Source organism: Ornithodoros turicata, chromosome 6 (genome assembly GCF_037126465.1).
Source record: "Ornithodoros turicata isolate Travis chromosome 6, ASM3712646v1, whole genome shotgun sequence".
NCBI classification, from domain to species: Eukaryota; Metazoa; Arthropoda; class Arachnida; order Ixodida; family Argasidae; genus Ornithodoros; species Ornithodoros turicata.
Genome location: NC_088206.1, coordinates 9,987,158 through 10,008,885, shown reverse-complemented (window position 1 = coordinate 10,008,885; position 21,728 = coordinate 9,987,158). Strand labels below are relative to the sequence as shown.

At 46.6% G+C, this 21,728-nt stretch overlaps 1 protein-coding gene and 1 non-coding gene across 3 annotated transcripts in view; one reads left to right on the top strand and one right to left on the bottom strand.

Annotated features, from left to right (window-relative positions):
• LOC135399023 (trissin receptor-like) overlaps positions 1-21,728 on the top strand; it is a 456,620-nt gene that overhangs the window by 87,762 nt on the left and 347,130 nt on the right. The window lies entirely within an intron of this gene.
• On the bottom strand, positions 20,622-20,694 carry Trnaf-gaa (transfer RNA phenylalanine (anticodon GAA)). Its single transcript has one exon. It is a non-coding gene; the product is annotated as a tRNA-Phe (tRNA).

Sequence of the window (21,728 nt, the reverse complement as noted above, 5' to 3'; positions counted from 1 at the left end):
TAGGCTTTGGAGTTGGCTTTCGAGAAAGTATGGCGTTGAGCTCTGTCTTGCTTAGAGCTTCCTTGGCTGTTTCGTCGGCTGCTTCATTCCCAGATATACCACAGTGGGAGGGAATCCACCGCAGTGTTACACTGTGTCCTGACTCTACGGCATCTATGAGTGTGGTGAGGATATAAAATAGTTTGTGCACCTATAATTCAAATCCCTTCTTTTGATGATAACTTCTAAGGAGGACTTCGAATGTGCGCAGATGAGCCAAGTTTTCGGGTGAGATTTCTTCATGTGGAATCGTGCCTTGAATATAGCGTGTAGTTCAGCAGCGGTAGATGAGGTGCCATGCGAGAGCCTGTATCCCTTCCGCGTGGTTTGGGATACATACGCTTTCAGATCTTCTGTAGAGGAACCATCTGTATAGATGTATAGACTGTTTTTGATGAGAAGATGCCCTAAAGATATGCTAAGGGCAATGTCTTGAGCACGGAGGCGTCCGTTTCTGATTTCTTATTGACTCCCGGAATTTCTGTGTGTACTTCCGGGTGCGGTAGGATCCAAAAGGGCTGTCCTTGTTGAAGCGTGTGAACACTTCACTTAATCTGTATAATCTGTTGATGATCTCTGTCGGGTTGATTGTACAGCCTGCTATTTAGTCATTGCTGGGCTGTGATTGCTTCATGGTGGACATTCAGCAGCAGAAAGAACACAGACAGGAATGGGAGAAGATTTGCTTGGTTGATGGCCGGTATAGTGAGCGATTTGTCTCCCAGTGTTCTTTCGTGGTGTGGAGAAATAGGCCGAGGACGAATAGCATTGGGCGTCGCTAAGTTGTCATATCAGTAGTGTTATCTTCCACTTACTCATGGCTGGACTGTAGTTGGTTCGTGGCGCGTTATATCGAGCGATGTGGCTGCCGGTGTTCTCCGGAGGTCTGGAGAAAACTGCGTGAACGCGTTCCGCTGTGCACCGCTACACTGGTATATGAATAGTCTCCCGACAGCCTGGAGAATATACGACGCGCTGAGAGCGTTGCCCGCCTCTGAGTCATTGCAATATGTATCAACACCAACATCGACTATGTATCGAACACCATCGGCAATATGTATGCCGATATTGCATACATATCGACATATCTACATTGCATATTGCATATATATTGCCGATGGTGTTCGGTGACCTGGAGGAAATATCGTGGGCGCCAATGTGCCTGCTACTTATTCATGGTTCTGTGAAACCTAAGGAAAAGGTCGTTGACACCAGGCGCTCTCCAGAGCGAGGTGATTCTCTTGCGCACCACTAGGCCGATATATGGCGATAAAAAGATATACGGTGGGTTGATGTTATGGGACACCGCTAAACCAGTTCCTCCATGGCCCTCCGATGTTCTGGCGGACCTACAGCTGGCTGATGGTGTTCGTCCTCTGTTAGGCTGCTCTGTCCATGGTCCTCCGCTAGTCCGGAGGAATTGCGAAGGGTTGATGGTATTTCCTACCGCTAGACCAGTTCCTCCATGGCTCTCCGATGGTCTGGAGAACCTGCGGCGGGCTGATGGTGTTGCCCACCGCGAGGCCACTCTGTCCACGGTCCTCCGATGGTCTGGAGGACATCCAGCGGGCTGATGGTGTTGCCCAAGGCTGGGATACTCTATACATGGTCCTCCGATGGTCTGGAGGACCTGCGGCGGACTGATGTTGTTGTCCGCCGCCTTGTCGCGCACTAGTTCAGGGAGCAGGAAGAACTACCCGCTCCCGAACTTGGCGACGGTGGCCTAGAGTACTGGACTGGCTCTTCTGGGACGCCTTCCGGCCACAGAGATCTATTGACGTCCTTGATCCACGCTTGGATGCGCACTCGCATGGCCTCAGACACCGGCTCCGGTTGGGAGCCGGAGCTGGACAGGTGTTGCTCGATGGCCTCGACGTCTAGAACGAATCCTTGCAGGCTCTTTACACAGACGAAGTAGATGACCGTTAAGGCCATCAGTAAAGTGAAGGCGGCGGCAGCCAACAGGCCGCGGCCTCCTGGGATGTCTAGGTGGACTAGTACTGTCCCGGCGGCAAAAAGTGCCCCGGACAGCAAGAACAATGCGATGACGATGCCGTACTTCATGTTTCTTGAGGTTCTGAAGTCAGCCATGACGACAGCTAATACTGAAAAATTAGCAGAAATGAAGATATTCCTTTCTCGTTTCTTGCATATTTTTCATCGTCTTCTCACAGTGATTTTTAATAGGGACAATCTAAAAAAATAGAAGGCATAACACCCACATGAATGATGTGCTCCTGGGTCCTGGAACCAGAGCTTGATTCGTTTGTTCCCGTTGGAGAACAAAAATCGTTCTATTGGTGGACCTTGGTCAAAGCATGAAATATTCCATTGCGTGAAGTGGGGGAGGGTGGGGAAGGTGAGCAGCATAGCATTTCCTCCACACATTGAGAAGTGTTTACCCGCCCACTAACATAAATTCCCATTGAAAAAGAAAAAAAAAACGACCGAAATAAGTGACTATTCCCCCGGTCCTATTGCGGCTAGCTATAAAATTAGTGATGGACTAGTGTGACGTCTCCCACCCTACACTCTAATGAAAAAAAAATGAGTAATTTTACTCCTCTTAGGGTCGAAAAGCATTGGCACAAAAAATAATCCCTTTCGAGAGTAAATGAATGTCACAGAGTGGAGACTACATTTCAGGCTCTACTCTAAGAGTCCCAGGTACATAATTCGTGTTCATGCACGACAATGCTTTGTATCAAACCGTCAACCGTGATATATCGAGTGATATAAAATCTTGCGACATACATAGGACACAATTTGCGAAGAAAGAAGCGCTAACTGTTTCTTACTTTGTGTGGGTGGAAAATTGCTAAGTTGGCTCAGTTATGCAGCCGTATGCCATCAAATTGACCGAGAGCACAAATACAGGGTGTTCAAAATTAAGCTTTCACGCGCGCTACGCAAACACAGCGATGACAGCAAACCGCATGATAACTTTACGCCACTTGTGTAAGAAACAGGTGCTGCTAATTATGTATCACCTGTTTCTTACTCAAGGAACAGAAAAAGTAGCACCAGTTTTCTTTTGTTCGCCTATTTATCAAGTGCTAGTGAAAGCTTAATTTTGAACACCCTGTATACGTAGACTGTGTGTGTAGAATGTTCAGTCCCGGGGAGTAAATATCAGGGTTAGGGGACTAAAATAGGGAGTAACTGCAGTCTATAGGGGACGAGAAGCTGCAATTACTCCCCATTTTCGTCCTTTTTTTTTCTTAGAGTGTAGCTGAGTGGTCATCCGGTTTCCCAACCTGACTTTATTCTTTTGAACATTGCACAGGACCAATGTCCTCCTCCTTCAACCTTCTTACTTTGACAACGCTACTATCGAACGACAACTGCTATGTATAGTTCGTCGTGGTTCCGATAGGGCGAGGCAACGAAACATTCGCTGTTTACTGAATAAGGTAAGGTTGAGTCGATGCGTGATGGGGTTGGAAAACCTTTCTTTTTGACCTTCTTCAGACATGAGAAAAGAGCTGACTAGGGAGTGGTTCAGTTACATATGCTACATAAGAAACATTCTGGAGCAGAAGTCAAGTAGTCCACAGCGTGGACAGTGGCTCCTTCTTGAATAAGATCCGAACGCTATGATAATGGACATGAAATGCTTGGCAATGCGTGGTAAGTTGGACGTGAACCATGTCCACAGAACGCCTTTCAATGCAGCTCTGTGCTGTGATGCGGTATTCGTAAACACCACTGTATTTCCTTCTTGCCTGCTGTGCTTGTTTCCCAAATAGAGACCATTGTGACACACACCACTTCATTCAGTTGTCAAACAGAACTGAGCCTTTCTTCCAGCCTCTGTGCAGAAGCCATATTGACAAAAGGTGCATTCCTTCCGTCCGGACATTATAGTTCGGCCCCCGTCGACACTTGCTATCATGGCTTACGATTGCTCTTTCTCACGGTCAACGTAACTTATCGGCAAACTTCAAAGAGAACTTGTAGCTTGCTGCTTCCCATCAACGTTGTCCGAGTGCTCGTTTCCAGCAACTTCATCTTCCCTCGTTTGTGTGGCTAGGCGGCAACAGATGGCAACAGTGGTGAGACATGTGGCGTCTAGAGAACAGCTATTGGGATATCAAATAATGGCCTCTGCCATGAGGTGGAACCTTGTGGTGGCGACGACGACGTGGACGATGATGATGATTGGAGTATTTATGACGCACAAGCAGCTCAGGCTATAGTGCGCCAAAACGGTGGTGAAAATTGTGATTCGTTAAACTTGAACGGTTATACTAAAAGCAATATAGTACTAGGCAAATTGAGACGTACAGTACTGGACAGAAGTTCACGCTACGGCGCATTACTTCCTCGGAGTGACACGCAAGTAGAAAATGGGACCGTACCATGGAGGTAAGAAACTAAGCAGATGCCCTAAGCCGGGCCCCCTCCGAATGCAAGCGGGCGCGCTGTGACCCGCGCATGGCATTGTGGTTAGTTGCCCACACACCTGACCCATAAACATCACTGCCATACGTCATGAAACATGGCGTCCTCCATGCCCGCGGCGTATCTTACCTGAATACAGAGACGAGCCCCGGCCGAATAACTTGCTTACGCTTTCATAACATGTTCGGAGTTAGAAAGTATCATACCCGTTCAAACACAAAATAGACAAGCTCTGTGTGGAAGCAATGGATCACTAAATCGCTAGAAGATGTACGCACGTCATTGTGACATTGCTTGGGTTTTCTTCTGTTTTGCTTATGTTTTGCTGTGATTTATCAAGCAGCAAATGTCATCACACAACCTTCAAAGCATTGTTCAAAAGGACTCTTTGAAGGTAAGAGGATTGCTGAAGATGAGGTTTGCTAACCCTACAAGCCTCCGCGCAGAGCGTCATAACACCGAAACATGTGGGGATCACGTGACCGGGCAACTAGATGGGCGTGGTATTGCCAGGAGCGACCGCTAGAGGAGTCCCACGGCCCTCTGTGGTTATCGCCCTCTCCTTAATTTCTTACGTCCATGGACCGTACGGACTTACAGACGTGTACCTATAGGTAACCAAGTCACATGTTTGTAAGTCGGTACGGCACCATTCGCTGCTATAGCGTGTCACTCTCAGGACGCATTGCGCCAGGGCGTGTTCCATGAAATGAAATAAAACGTTGCGATGTCACGTCGAGACTGGGAGGTACCCGGGTTCGAATCCCGCTGCCGGCTGTGCTGTCTGGGTTTTTTCCTGGATTTTCGTCGGGCGCTTTCAGACACATGTAGGCACAGTTCCCTTGCTCCCTACATGAAACTTGCTTACATGTTCCCTTTCTTCTTACATGAAACTCGCTCGTCAACTGCCTCCTTCCTGACAAACTCATGGGAGCCTTAGTTGGTACGCGATGGGCTCATTTAATCAAAGCAGCGATTGGCCTCTTATTGGCAACTGGACAAATATCGGGAGCCGCACGTCTACTCAGCCGTGGCGGTTGAGGAAAAGGCACCAGCAGCGGGATTCGAACCCGCAACCCTCTGATTTTCGGTCAGAGATGCTACCAACTATACACAGTGCCGGCTACCGCCTCTTCTACGTACCAAGCCACGCTACGAATCACGGTACCACGCACTCACCCCCAGCACATTATCTTTTACGTTGTCCCCCCAGTCACCCCCACATTCACAAGAAATTGATGAGAGAAGAAGATTTCCTAAGCTAGCCCAAATGCGGGCAAGAAAAGGGGGGCGCGGTTATTGGGTCGCGATTTGCGCGCACGGTATTGCTCTCTCGCTCGCATGAAAGCTGTTAGTTATGGCGTACGTAAGAAAGTAGCTTATTCACATTAATACTCCAATATGCTCATATACGTCGTGCGCATGAGGAGTATGCGCTCGTTATATTACCTTGCGTATGGAAAGCGATTGGCCACGCAGTGTTAAAGGTCAGCTATGCCGATATCCCAAATAGTCGAAACGGTTGTGATATTCCCGAAAGCCCACATCCAGCTCTCCCCAAAGTGCACCTTCATTCTCCCAGTTCGGTACAGTACCATGTAAAAAAAACAACAACAGATAATTCATTCCGAAACACACATGGGCGCAGCCATTTTTATGACGTAGATTCACCCGAACGGGCATTGTGACGTATATGCGCCTTCGTACTTGTCAGTGGATTTCAGCTACGGCTTTTCGTGGCTTCACGTATCTGTGCTTGAAGTTGACGGACAACCGGGTTCCGGGGTCTGCTAGTTCCGTGATAAGTAAACAGTGCAGCAGCTGCGAACTCATTCGTGAACCAAGCTCTGTGCAATGTTGTGACTGGAATTCGTCGTTTGAGTTTTTTGAGCACGTACAATTTGTATCAAGTCGCGTCTGCGTTAGCCCCTTTACAGCACTTGCCCATTGTAGGGTCAATTATCTTAGGAACAGCCGTTTTAGCCAGAAAATGCCGACAGCGTTATATTTTTGCAGGAAAAAATCGTGCTATGTATTTTAGAAACCGCATACTGCTATGGGACGAGTTTTACGCACGATTTACCAATATGGAGCACCGTCGCCGATGTTACGGAACGACGAGCGACGTAAAACGAAATACAAATCACATTTTAAACTTTTTGTGGGATTCTGTGCATTTTCCAGAAGCTTTCTTTGAATCACACTCCCCCATGTCATGCTGCGTCGTGTGGCACGCAACAAACTACTGCATTTCATGTCTAGCATACGGATATTGTATCCGTAAACCGTAGCACAAAAACATCCACACGAAAGCTCAGGAAGTCATGTGGTTGCACACTATGCAGACTCAAAAGAAATACCAGAGCACAAATTGCCACTTAGAAATGGTGTTTTTGGAAATGTGGGGTCTGAAGAGTTAGGGCATAGCATAGATCCTAGAAATCAAATCAGTGGGTGCACCTTATCCCTCTGGAGAGTGTTGTTTCAACTCACAACTCAGCCCACGGGGTGTAAAAGTGTCAGAGGCAATTTATGTGACTTGTCGTCCTGGGTGACATCATTGGCCAGCCTCGGAATTAATTCCGTACTCAGGGATTATTGCACAAATCACTTTGTATTTAATATTTATCATGCAGGACATGATAAGCAATATGTAAGTTGCAACCCTGTCTGCAGCATTCCAGACTGCCTCTTACCTTTACAGTTAGAGACAGATTACCAAACCATTCGCAAAGGGCAGTCTTACAGGGCCCATGTACTTGTCGTCATGGAAGTTATGCGTTAGCATACCCATTGCACATGCAGCACAATTATGTTCTTGGTCATCCATCTAATCTTCTGAACCATTTGTGTGGATGCATACAAAATTATTTTTATGTGCATGTTGTACCTTCCTAGTACTACATGTGCACACAAATAACAGGGAATATATGCGAAGCTGCAAAAAACAATGCTAGACTCTACCATCATTGTGCCCCTTCAACTTTTCTACATTTATGTCTGGCAGGGAATATCTCACTAGAAAACACGACATTTGTGTATTGTTTGGCAAGCAAATAAATACCTTTATTCACATTTTCCATCAATCAAGAATGTTGGGACCTGGTGCAGATATAAATGTCAACAAGGAAAGTACTTACAAATTATTCCTATGTATTCAAATGCAGATATGACAATCCTCTTTTTATACCTCAGCACAGTACAGTTTCAAAATTAACACACTGCACAGCATCAGCAATCTAGTGTCTCAAGAAGGGAATCACATAAAGCCCCAATAATAGGCTCCGCAATCAAAGTTCCAAAAGACAAAGTAGTTAAAAAAAATCTGAATAATCGGTTGTCATTGTGATGTGTACTACTATGTAGAGTTCATGAATGGAACATGTTACCTCATTGCATTGCCTCCATGTGAGCACTAGAACAGGCAGCTTTGCAGGTTGCTGTTTTCGTGTTTTTCTATGCTCTTTTCGTTTTTTTTTTTTTGCAATAGCAAACATGGCCATAGTGAAATACAAACAGCCAAGGACAGGATGAGACAGCTACAATGCGACTGCTAACTCTCAACTGATATATTTATTAGCGGACTCTGGAATATACACATATATGCTGCTAAACAAATGACAATTTAATCAACAGAATAAGAGACAAGAAAAAGGGGTTATACGAGGGGCGTTCATGTCAAACCGAGACTTTTCATTTCTCGCAAAAGTAAAATGAACTTACAGGCGAGAAATTAGTTTTATTTTTCAACGTAATCTCAGCTGCACTAATGCACTTGTCCCAGCGTTTCACGAGAGCTTGGATGCCAGCAGTGTAGAAATCCTTACCGGCGCGTAGCAGCCCGTAGCAGCCATGATCGGACCCCATTCTTGACCTCGTCGTCGCAGCTGAAGTGGCGGACCCCAGGGAACGCCTTCAGTGGCCCGAAGAGATGGAAATCGCTGGGGGCGAGCTGTGGACTGTAAGGGGGATGTGGCAGCAACGCAGCCAAGTTCCTGTAAGGTGCGTGTCGTTAGATGCGCGGTATGCGGGCGTGCATTGTCCTGTAGGAGGACGACTCCTTGGTGATGAGGCCCGGCCGCTTCTGCTTCAGCGCCTTATGCACATCCCTGAGAACCTGTCCGTAATATGCACTATTCATGGTGGTACCACTGGGCAGAAAATCAACATGAACAACGCCAGCCTTGTTCCAGAAAACCGTGGAAAAACGTTGAATGTTCTCAGGAACTCTGACACTCGGCTCTGAGCCGCCCTGGCCGGGATCGTCCTGCACTGATGTACGGCCGTCTCGGAACCGTTTGCACCACTCAAATGCTTTGCTGAGGCTAAGTGTATCGTGGCCATACTGAGCCTGAAGTTTTCTGTAAATTTCAGATGACTTTACGCCTTCATTCACGAGAAACTTCATGACTATATTCACTGTTCGATGTGCGCGCTCACCTCGTTGTCGGCCATCTTGTCCAGCACGTGTCTTCTGTTTTGCACAAACTTTGGACCACCACGTGGTGAACGCGGAGGCCTGTCGCGTGTGAAAATGACGAAAAAGAAGTAACGCGAGCCATTTGTACACTTAGGAGACAGAAAGTCCCGGTTTGACTTGAACACCCCTCGTATATCTTCCCTCTCTCCTCATTCTATTTCACAGCCAGCCCTAGTACCTCTGGGAGTGTGCCCGTGTGTCCCCTTTGAGATAACGTATCTCGGACAGAAGCAAATCCAACAGCGAACTGCTTACACATGCAACTGTCTTGGATTTCTCTAACCACTTGTTGTTTAAACGCAGCCTGGATCTCTGTGTTCTGGAAATTTACGCAGCATCCAGAGTCCCTGCAATGTGTTGTCAAGTATCTTGAGGGCATCAAAAGTCTGTCCTTGCTGCCTGTGTTTCACTATGGCTCTCAGATACAAACTACACCATTTCAACACCGTAGGAAACACATATTTGTAATTAGCATCTGTTGGTTGCACTGTACATACCCCCCATATAAAGGATCATAATGGATACTACATCTTGTGCAATAATTTCAGGAACACAAGTTATGTCGTAGTACTAGTATTTGTGTGAAGCTACGCAATTCCTGTCCTGCAAATAATTTAAACCATATGTTTCATCTGCCAGCATGATGATCCTCTGAAAAGCAATTCTCACTTGGCTGGACCACCAAGATAAGACCACCAACCGAAAACAGACGCTCCACTGGTCCAGTGCTGGGCAGCCGAACATTGTACTTTATGAACAGCTCGAGAACACAAGGAAGATCTTTCAAGCACTCTAATGACTGAAGTGTGGGTTGATACCCACAATTCGTACTCCTTTTCCCAAGGCGCAAGAGTTTTTCTCCTTACATATTCGAATGGAAAAAATCTGTACCGAAACGAAAAATGTACCGATCTGAATCGAGTCTTTGGGTAATCACTAAAAAAAAAGTAAAGAAACGGTGTGGAACTGACCCAAACCTTAAACATTGGTCCTTCCCAAACAGCGTTCAATGTAATTCCGAAAGTAATTCAAAATGCGTTACGCGTTACTTGTAAAAGTAATTTATGTAATTTTATAATTACATAAAACCTAATGTAATTCCGGAAGTAATTAATTACTAAGAAAGTAATTAATTACAACAATTCAATTACTTGCAATAATTTACTTTACAGGTCTGACTGCGAATGACGCTACGTCTTTTAACAACGTGAAAATCGCATTGAATTTTAAGTCATGAAGGGACGCTGCATAATTCGAAAACAAAAAGAAAATACCTTGGAATGTCTGTCGCCCTGTAATGGCGCTCGAGAGTGCGAAAACTTGTAACTTGGGGTGAGCAGCCTCCCGGTTACCTCTGCGGAGAGTGATGAAAATGGTGCAGTGAACTTGGCATCGTCCATCATGTCCAGATTCCCAAGCTGTCTGCAGCCACAACATTGGGCATGGAAGAGGCATCAATAAATCGTTGCACATTCCCCGCGAGGGTCGCCCAGTGCCCTGATCCACGTAGTAGGCCTGGACATGAAATACGTTCGTTTTTTTAGCAATATCGAAGGCAAGGACTGCGACAGAGAGGACACTTTTGCTTTTTACATGAAACTCGCTCGTCAACTGCCATCTTTCTGACAAACTCATGGGAGCATTAGTTGGAGCGCGATTGGATCATTTAGTCAAAGCAGGAACTGGCCTCCAACGTATTGGGAGCCGCATCTCTATTGAGCAGTGGCGGTTGAAGAAAAGGCACCAGCAGCGGGATTCGAACCCGCAAGACTCTGATTTTCGGTCAGAGATGCTACCAACTACACAGTGCCGGCTACCGCCTCTTCTACGTACCAAGCCACCCTAGGAAACAGTGTGCCACGCACTCACCCCCAGCGCTTTGTCTTTTACGTTGTTCCCCAGTCACGCCCACATTCACGCAGAGTAACACATCCCGACTTGCTCCACTGAGTCCTCCGGGAGGTCTGGAGAACATACCGTGGGCAAATGGCTTTGCATACCGCTGTTTTGCAACATCTGCAGCCTTCCTATGCACTGGTGGTCCGGCAGTCAAGTGCGCCACTCTGTCATTGCAACTCTGTGGCTGCCGTTTGGGGGCGTGCTATACCGGAGCGATTTGCCTCCTGGTGTCTTCCAGTGGCGTTGAGTGAATAAGATTGCGCACATCTATTTGTCTGCATCAATAGCCGGTCCGTTGACCTGAAGGATATTTGGGTGAGTTGATAGTATTTCACGCTGTGTAGCTACTGCTGGCCTGTGAATGGCTCCTTGGTGGCGCGTTATAAAGAACGTTCTACCTGTCAGTGTTTTCCAGCCTTCTAATGGTGTATCTTCTTCGTATAACAGGAAGGTTTCTGGAGCTAGGCGGTCTCCCTGGTGTGTACCTGCAGCTACATTTCTTTGAAGCTTCAGCGTAACTGCGAAGGCTTCTGCGGGATGTTTGGCATTGGCATTCCTTAGGTTCCACAGAACCATGAATAAGTAGCAGACACATTGGCGCCCAAGATAAGGTTCTGTGGAACCTAAGGAAAACGTCGTTGACACCAGGCGTTCTCCAGAGCGAGTTGATTCTGTTGCGCACCACTAGGCCGATATATGGCGATAAAAAGATATACGGTGGGATGTGAGGAACGAAGTTGATGTGAGTTTCGTTCTGTAGAGCATTGTCCATGAATAGAGCTGACAAGTTTTCTGTGGATGGCTGTTTGTAGTGGTCTCCCCAGGCATGTTGGAACAATAGCTGTCAAATTAGGATCGATGAAAGAGAGATTATCAGCAGGTGGTAGGTATGCCTTCCAGAGTCCTCTCGATTTTTCGGTCGTCGTTTTTCTTAGATAGGCTTTGGAGCTGGCTTTCGAGAAAGGTATGGCGCTGAGCTCTGTCTTGCTTAGAGCTTCCTTGGCTGTTTCGTCGGCTGCTTCATTCCCAGATATACCACAGTGGGAAAGAATCCACCGCAGTGTTACACTGTGTCCTGACTCTACGGCATCGATGAGTGTGGTAAGGATATAAAATAGTTTGTGCACCTATAATTCAAATCCCTTCTTTTGATGATAACTTCTAAGGAGGACTTCGAATCTGCGCAGATGAGCCAAGTTTTCGAGTGAGATTTCTTCATGTGGAATCGTGCCTTGAATATACCGCGTAGTTCAGCAGCAGTAGATGAGGTGCCATGCGAGAGCCTGTATCCCTTCCGCGTGGTTTGGGATACATACGCTTTCAGATCTGTCTTCTGTAGAGGAACCATCTGTATAGATGTATAGACTGTTTTTGATGAGAAGGTGCCCTAAAGATATGCTAGGGGCAATGTCTTGAGCACGGAGGCGTCCGTTTCTGATTTCTTACTGATTCCCGGAATTTCTGTGTGTACTTCCGGGTGCGGTAGGATCCAAAAGGGCTGTCCTTGTTGAAGCGTGTGAACACTTCACTTAATCTGTATAATCTGTTGATGATCTCTGTCGGGTTGATTGTACAGCCTGCTATTTAGTCACTGCTGGCCTGTGATTGCTTCATGGTGGACATTCAGCAGCAGAAAGAACACAGACAGGACTTGGAGAAGATTTCGCTTGGTTGATGGCGCGGTATAGTGAGCGATTTGTTTGCCAGTGTTCTTTCGTGGGGTGGAGAAATAGGCCGAGGACGAATGGTATTGGGCGTCGCTAACTTGTCATATCAGTCGTGTTATCTGCCACTTACTCATTGCTGGACAGTAGTTGGTTCGTGGCGTAGCTGGTATATGAATAGTCTCCCGACAGCCTGGAGAATATACGACGCGCTGAGAGCGTTGCCCGCCTCTGAGTCATTGCAATATGTATCAACACCAAGATCGACTATGTATCGAACACCATCGGCAATATGTATTCCGATGGTGTTCGGTGACCTGGAGGAAATATCGTGGGCGCCAATGTGCCTGCTACTTATTCATGGTTCTGTGAAACCTAAGGAAAACGTCGTTGACACCAGGCGCTCTCCAGAGCGAGGTGATTCTCCTGCGCACCACTAGGCCGATATATGGCGATAAAAAGATATACGGTGGGTTGATGTTATGGGACACCGCTAAACCAGTTCCTCCATGGCCCTCCGATGTTCTGGCGGACCTACAGCTGGCTGATGGTGTTCGTCCTCTGTTAGGCTGCTCTGTCCATGGTCCTCCGGTAGTCCGGAGGAATTGCGAAGGGTTGATGGTATTTCCTACCGCTAGACCAGTTCCTCCATGGCTCTCCGATGGTCTGGAGAACCTGCGGCGGGCTGATGGTGTTGCCCACCGCGAGGCCACTCTGTCCACGGTCCTCCGATGGTCTGGAGGACATCCAGCGGGCTGATGGTGTTGCCCAAGGCTGGGATACTCTATACATGGTCCTCCGATGGTCTGGAGGACCTGCGGCGGACTGATGTTGTTGTCCGCCGCCTTGTCGCGCACTAGTTCAGGGAGGGGGAAGAACTACCCGCTCCCGAACTTGGCGACGGTGGCCTAGAGTACTGGACTGGTTCTTCTGGGACGCCTTCCGGCCACAAAGATCTATTGACGTCTTGGATCCACGCCTGGATTCGCACTCGCATGGCCTCAGACAACGGCTGGGGTTCGGATCCAGAGCTGGACAGGTGTTGCTCTATGGACTCCACGTCTAGAACGAACCCGTGAAGGCTTCTTACACACATGAAATAAATGACCGTTAAGGCCATGACAAAAAAGAAGGCGGCGGCCGCCAGCAAGGCGCGGCCCCCAGGGATGTCATGGTGCACAAATACTGCCCCGGTAGCAAAAAATGCCCCGGACAGCAAGAACAAGGCGGTGACAATGCCGTACTTCAAGTTCCTCGAGGTGAAGAAATCCGCCATGACGACAGCTAATACTGATAAATTAGCAGAAACGAAGATATGCCTTCCTTCTTCTTCTTCTCCCCAAGAAGATGGCCGCGATCCGCAAGGGAGATTGGCCAGGGCTAATTCAGGGCTAATTGGCCAGGGCTCGTTTCTTGTATATTTTTCATCGTCCTCAGACAGTGATTTATAATAGTGACAATCAAAAAAAGAGAGGACAGAACGATCACATAAATGATCATATGGTTTTGAGTTATTTAAAATGATTCTTGAACTTTCGTGTACTTGCAGTGTACGCCAATGTGTCAGTCACGGTTGGTAAATAGACCCGATCATCAGTGTTCGGATAGGATAGTAGAGGGTAGGATGTCAGTTACTAGAGGCGAATTCCATTGGCAGAGCTGGGTGCTCCTGTGTCTTAGCACTAGTGCTGAATGATTTTTCTCCCGTTGGGGACCAGAAATCGTTCTGTTGGGGGATCCAGGCCAGGCATGAAATCCTCAATTGCCGGGGGGAGGGGGGGTGAGCGGCATAGTGTTTCCTCTACAGATTGAGAAGTGTTTACCCGCCCATTTACGTTGGTTCCCATTGCGGCGTCGACGTAGTAGTATGTGGGAGCACGAAACACCGTTGCGCGCACACTGAGTAACAACAGCCCATAGTACAGTAATTCAAGGACTTCAAGAGAAGGATGGCTGCTCGATTAAAGAAAGAAAAGCACCAAAAATGTCTTTGCCGCTGAGTGACCGCGGTTGCCTTCGTTTTCTTTTCCGCTGTTCAGAGGGGCATGGATGAAGAGCGCAGTGTTGCTCTAGTTCCAACTTTTTCTACCGCCCTGAAGCGGTCACTTACGGCAAGGTTGTCATGATAACTCGCCACCCGCTACCAAGCAACCGAGGCGCGCGCTATCTGACCAGTATCGTGGTTTCGAAACCTTGTCATTCGGTCCACGAAATACATGAGCGTAGGGTCACCCGAGCAACATGTTATTTGGTTGCTGTAGCCGTCGCAAAGCAGAACAATGCAATGTACGAGTGTCTGCAAACCTGACTGAAACAACGTAAGGGTTGTACTCACCGCCGTTACCGGTACGCGTAAGGCCTAACCGCTCTGTTTGCACACACCTGAGCTCGATCACCGCATAAACTTGCACTAACCTACACAGTAAATAATTTTGCACCTTTATTTGCTCAAACAAGGTGTATTCTTACAAAAACACCCTTTTCTATTCCACAAAGAGTGCAAAAAGTGCATTACTAAAGGTGTAATATCGACATACACCACGTCTTATCCAATGTGGATCATTAAGGCTGTAAAGTGGGGTGTTGAAACAGGTGTTTTCTGTCGAATGCACCTTTTTTACACCCATTTTAATTGGGAGTATGGTGTTAAAAATGATGTTTTATTTCGCGAGAGAAAAATTATGCTGGTTTCACAGCTCCGCTAAGCAAGTAATCACATTATAGACGATAACCTGAGTTAAAAACACAATGTTTGACAGGGAGGGATGTTAGAAATTAACTTATACCTTTGACTTGTTGCAAACGTGGGTGTTAATTGCAAAAACACATTCCCGCCACCGTTACAAACGTTACCCGCTCCACCACATGTAACGAGCGTGCCCCAACAGATTTTATTTCAGTATATGATGCATCCGACACGCCAATATAGGCTACTGAGGGTGCCCCAGGTCTCTTTATGCCTCTGCACTCACGTTGGTCCCACAGTGTTAACAAGCTAACGAGGCGTGCCTGGGACGCATTGCACTCCGGTTTAGGTTCTACGATGGAACCACGGCTGGAAGTGTACCGCGTTCGCGGTGCTGCTTGTCATAGAAGCAAGAACGTCGAACTGTATGTCTCGGCCAGTGGTGTCGGTATGCTGCCGCGGAAGCTCCTATTACACTATTTGCGAGGGAATATTTGCTAGCAAATAATTCCATCATAAAAGGTGTTTTCAATAGAATACTCCCATTTTAAGGGTGTTTTTTTTAAACACCCATTATAATAGTGTTTTATTAGGAATACACTTAAGTAAAGGGTGCATTAGGAAACACCCATCATTTGAGTGTAAAGGCAACACCAAAATGCGTGCGCCATGGGACAAGCCATTTACACCAAAAAAGTGTAAAAAAGTTTACTGTGTAGTTACGTAATTTGGAGTCGCAACACTACAAAAACCTATCTTTGAGACGAGGAGCGTCTATCAAAAACCGTGATAAATACAGGAAACGCCTTTGTTTACAAAAGCGTTGAGCGCCCACGAAAGACGGCGCCACTTTGTACGAGGTCACAATGGCCAGGTGAGAGTTACGTTTGCTATGACTTGTGACCTAAAATACAGCGTTGGTCCCTTTGTTGTCTTCTGTGTTTGTTTATGCGCGCAAATAGCAATAAAAACGGCGTATTTTGTAATTGTTCCATTGAAAATGGGGACGATATGCTCTTATACTTAGAAGTATCATTCATTTAAAAAATGCCAGAAATATAAAAACGGTATTCACGCCTGTACTCCAGTCTAGGCCTGCATGCATATACTGTCCCCAGAAAAACATGCATTTCCATACAATTCCTAGCCCTACCGCAGTGATGGAAGCGGCTCGAAACATTCTGGTGCAGAAGTCAAGAAGTCCACAGCGTGGACAGTGGCTCCTTCTTGAATAAGATCCGAACGGAAACTAACAGGCAAAAATGGAAGAAGTCTAGCACTCGCAAATAGATAAAATAAGTATTTAAAGAGATTGAAACATTTACTTTACTGAAAAATAAGCTTTCGGACGCAGTCCGTCCTTCATCAGGTCAGGAGGTCCGTCCTTCATCAAGTCCGTCCTTCATAAAGCTTGTTTTTCAGTAAAATAAATGTTTCAATCAAATACTTATATGATCCGAACGCTATGATAATGGACATGAAATGCTTGGCAATGCGTGGCAACTTGGACGTGAACCATGTCCACAGAACGCCTTTCAATGCAGCTCTGTGCAATGATGCGGTATTCTTGAACACCACTGTATTTCCTTCTGCCCTGCTTTGCTTGTTTCCCAAATAGAGACCATTGTGACACATACCCCTTCATTCAGTTGTCAAACAGACCTGAGCCTTTCTTCCAGCCTCTGTGCAGAAGCCATTGACAAAAGGTGCATTCCTTCCGTCCGTACATTATAGTTCGGAGCCCCGTCGACACTTACTATCATGGCTTACGATTGCTTTTTTTTACGGTCAGCGTAACTTATTGGCAAACTTCAAAGAGCACTTGTAGCTTGCTGCTTCCCATCACCGTAGTCCGAGTGCTCGTCTCCAGCAACTTCATCTTCCCTCGTTTGTGTGGCTAGGCGGCAACAGATGGCAACTGTGGCAAGACATGTGGCGTCTAGAGAACAGCTATTGGGATATCAAATAATGGCCTCTGCCATGCGGTGGAACCTTGTGGTGGCGACGACGGCGTGGACGACAATGATGATTGGAGTATTTAAGACGCACAAGCAGCTCAGGCTATAGTGCGCCAAAACAGTGATGAAAATTGTGATTCGTTAAACTTGAACGGTTATACTAAAAGCAATATAGTACTAGGCAAATTGAGACGTACAGTACTGGACAGAAGTTCTAGACTCTAGAATGCTAGACTCTACCATCATTGTGCCCCTTCAACTTTTCTACATTTATGTCTGGAGAACAGGGAATATCTCAATAGAAAACACGACATTTGTGTATTGTATGGCAAGCAGATAAATATCTTTATTCACATTTTCCATCAATCAAGAATGTTGGGACCTGGTGCAGATATAAATGTCAACAAGGAAAGTACTTACAAATTATTCCTATGTATTCAAATGCAGATATGACAATTCTCTTTTTATACCTCAGCACAGTACAGTTTCAAAATTAACACACTGCACAGCATCAGCAATCTAGTGTCTCAAGAAGGGAATCACATAAAGCCCCAATAATAGGCTCCGCAATCAAAGTTCCAAAAGACAAAGTAGTTAAAAAAAATCTGAATAATCGGTTGTCATTGTGATGTGTACTCCTATGTAGAGTTCATGAATGGAACAGGTTACCTCATTGCATTGCCTCCATGTGAGCACTAGAACAGGCAGCTTTGCAGGTTGCTGTTTTCGTGTTTTTCTTGCTCTTTTCGTTTTTTTTTTTGCAATAGCAAACATGGCCATAGTGAAATACAAGCAGCCAAGGACAGGCAGCTACTGCTATCTCTCAACTGATATATTTATTAGCGGACTCTGGAATATACACATATATGCTGCTAAACAAATGACAATTTAACCAACAGAATAAGAGACAAGAAAAAAGGGTTATACGAGGGGCGTCCATGTCAAACCGAGACTTTTCATTTCTCGCAAAAGTAAAATGAACTTACAGGCGAGAAATTAGTTTTATTTTTTCAACGTAATCTCAGCTGCACTAATGCACTTGTCCCAGCGTTTCACGAGAGCTTGGATGCCAGCAGTGTAGAAATCCTTACCGGCGCGTAGCAGCGCGTAGCAGCCATGATCGGACCGCATTCTTGACCTCGTCGTCGCAGCTGAAGTGGCGGACCCCAAGGAACGCCTTCACTGGCCCGAAGAGATGGAAATCGCTGGGGGCGAGCTGTGGACTGTAAGGGGGATGTAGCAGCAACGCCCAGCCAAGTTCCTGTAAGGTGCGTGTCGTTAGATGCGCGGTATGCAGGCGTGCATTGTCCTGTAGGAGGAGGACTCCTTGGTGATGAGGCCCGGCCGCTTCTGCTTCAGCGCCTTATGCACATCCCTGAGAACCTGTCCGTAATATGCACTATTAATGGTGGTACCACTGGGCAGAAAATCAACATGAACAACGCCAGCCTTGTTCCAGAAAACCGTGGAAAAACGTTGAATGTTGTCAGGAACTCTGACACTGGGCTCTGAGCCGTCTCGGCCAGGATCGTCCTGCACTGATGTACGGCCGTCTCGGAACCGTTTGCACCACTCAAACTCTTTGCTGCGGCTAAGTGTATCGTGGCCATACTGAGCCTGAAGTCTTCTATAAATTTCAGATGACTTTACGCCTTCATTCACGAGAAACTTCATGACTATATTCGCTGTTCGATGTGCGCGCTCACCTCGTTGTCGGCCATCTTGTCCAGCACGTGTCTTCTGTTTTGCACAAACTTTGGACCACCACGTGGTGAACGCGGAGGCCTGTCGCGTGTGAAAATGACGAAAAATAAGTAGCGCGAGCCATTTGTACACTTAGGAGACAGAAAGTCCCGGTTTGACTTGAACACCCCTCGTATATCTTCCTTCTCTCCTCATTCTATTTCACAGCCAGCCCTAGTACCTCTGGGAGTGTGCCCGTGTGTCCCCTTTGAAATAACGTATCTCGGACAGAAGCAAATCCAACAGCGAACTGCTTACACATGCAACTGTCTTGGATTTCTCTAACCACTTGTTGTTTAAACGCAGCCTTGATCTCTGTGTTCTGGAAATTTACGCAGCATCCAGAGTCCCTGCAATGTGTTGCCAAGTTTCTTGAGGGCATCAAAAGTCTGTCCTTGCTGCCTGTGTTTCACTATGGCTCTCAGATACAAACTACACCATTTCAACACCGTAGGAAACACATATTTGTAATTAGCATCTGTTGGTTGCACTGTACATACCCCTCATATAAAGGATCATAATGGATACTACATCTTGTGCAATAATGTCAGGAACACAAGTTATGTCGTAGTAGTAGTATTTGTGTGAAGCTACGCAATTCCTGTCCCGCAAATAATTTAAACCATATGTTTCATCTGCTAGCATGATGATCCTCTGAAAAGCAATTCTCACTTGGCTGGAACACCAAGATAAGACCACCAACCGAAAACAGACGCTCCACTGGTCCACTGCTGGGCAGCTGAACATTGTACTTTATGAACAGCTCGAGAACACAAGGAAGGTCTTTCAAGCACTCTAACGACTGAAGTGGGGGTTGATACCCACAATCCGTACTCCTTTTCCCAAGGCGCAAGGGTTTTTGTCCTTCCATATTCGAATGTAAAAAATCTGTACCGAAACGAAAAGTGTACCGATCTGAATCGAGTCTTTGGGTAATCACTAAAAAAAAAGTAAAGAAACGGTGTGGAACTGACCCAAACCTAACATTGGTCCTTCCCAAACAGCGTTCAATGTAATTCCGAAAGTAATTCAAAATGCGTTACGCGTTACTTGTAAAAGTAATTTATGTAATTTTACAATTACATAAAGCCTAATGTAATTCCGGAAGTAATTAATTACTAAGAAAGTATTTAATTACAACAATTCAATTACTTGCAATTAATTACTTTACAGGTCTGACTGCGAATGACGCTACGTCTTTTAACAACGTGAAAATCGCATTGAATTTTAAGTCATGAAGGGACGCTGCATAATTCGAAAACAAAAAGAAAATACCTTGGAATGTCTGTCGCCTTGTAATGGCGCTCGAGAGTGCGAAAACTTGTAACTTGGGGTGAGCAGCCTCCCGGTTACCTCTGCGGAGAGTGATGAAAATGGTGCAGTGAACTTGGCATCATCCATCATGTCCAGATTCCCAAGCTGCCTGCAGCCACAACATTGGGCATGGAGGAGGCATCAATAAATCGTTGCACATTCCCCGCGAGGGTCGCCCAGTGCCCTGATCCACGTAGTCACTGGATGGCCTGGACATGAAATACGTTCTTTTTTTAGTAATATCGAAGGCAAGGATTGCGACAGAGAGGACACTTTTGCTTTTTACATGAAACTCGCTCGTCAACTGCCATCTTTCTGACAAACTCATGGGAGCATTAGTTGGAGCGCGATGGGCTCATTTAGTCGAAGCATCAACTGGCCTCCAACGTATTGGGAGCCGCATCTCTGTTGAGCAGTGGCGGTTGAAGAAAAGGCACCAGCAGCGGGATTCGAACCCGCAACCCTCTGATTTTCGGTCAGAGATGCTACCAACTACACAATGCCGGCTACCGCCTCTTCTACGTACCAAGCCACGCTAGGAAACAATGTGCCACGCACTCACCCCCAGCGCGTTGTCTTTTACGTTGTTCCCCAGTCACGCCCACATTCACGCAGAGTAACACATCCCGACTTGCTCCACTGTGGCACCTTATGGTGGTTACTCGGAGACGTGTCATAGCAAGTGGTCTTTTTGCAAGAGTCCTCCGGGAGTCTGGAGAACATACCGTGGGCAAATGGCTTTGCATACCGCTGTTTTGCAACATCTGCAGCCTTCCTATGCACTGGTGGTCCGGCAGTCGAGTGCGCCGCTCTGTCATTGCAACTCTGTGGCTGCCGTTTGGGGGCGTGCTACACCGGAGCGATTTGCCTCCTTGTGTCCTTCAGTGGCGTTGAGTGAATAAGATTGCGCACATCTATTTGTCTGCATCAATGGCCGGTCCGTTGGCCTGAAGGATATTTGGGTGAGTTGATAGTATTTCACGCTGTGTAGGTACTGCTGGCCTGAGAATGGCTCCTTGGTGGCGCGTTATAAAGAACATTCTACCTGTCAGTGTTTTCCAGCCTTCAAATGGTGTTTCTTCTTCGTATAACAGGAAGGTTTCTGGAGCTATGCGGTCTCCCTGGTGTGTACCTGCAGCTACATTTCTTTGAAGCTTCAGCGTAACTGCGAAGGCTTCTGCGGGATGTTTGGCATTGGCATTCCTTAGGTTCCACAGAACCATGAATAAGTAGCAGGCACATTGGCGCCCATGATAAGGTTCTGTGGAACCTAAGGAAAACGTCGTTGACACCAGGCGTTCTCCAGAGCGAGTTGATTCTGTTGCGCACCACTAGGCCGATATATGGCGATAAAAAGATATACGGTGGGATGTGAGGAACGAAGTTGATGTGAGTTTCGTTCTGTAGAGCATTGTCCATGAATAGAGCTGACAAGTTTTCTGTGGATGGCTGTTTGTAGTGGTCTCCCCAGGCATGTTGGAACAATAGCTGTCAAATTAGGATCGATGAAAGAGAGATTATCAGCAGGTGGTAGGTATGCC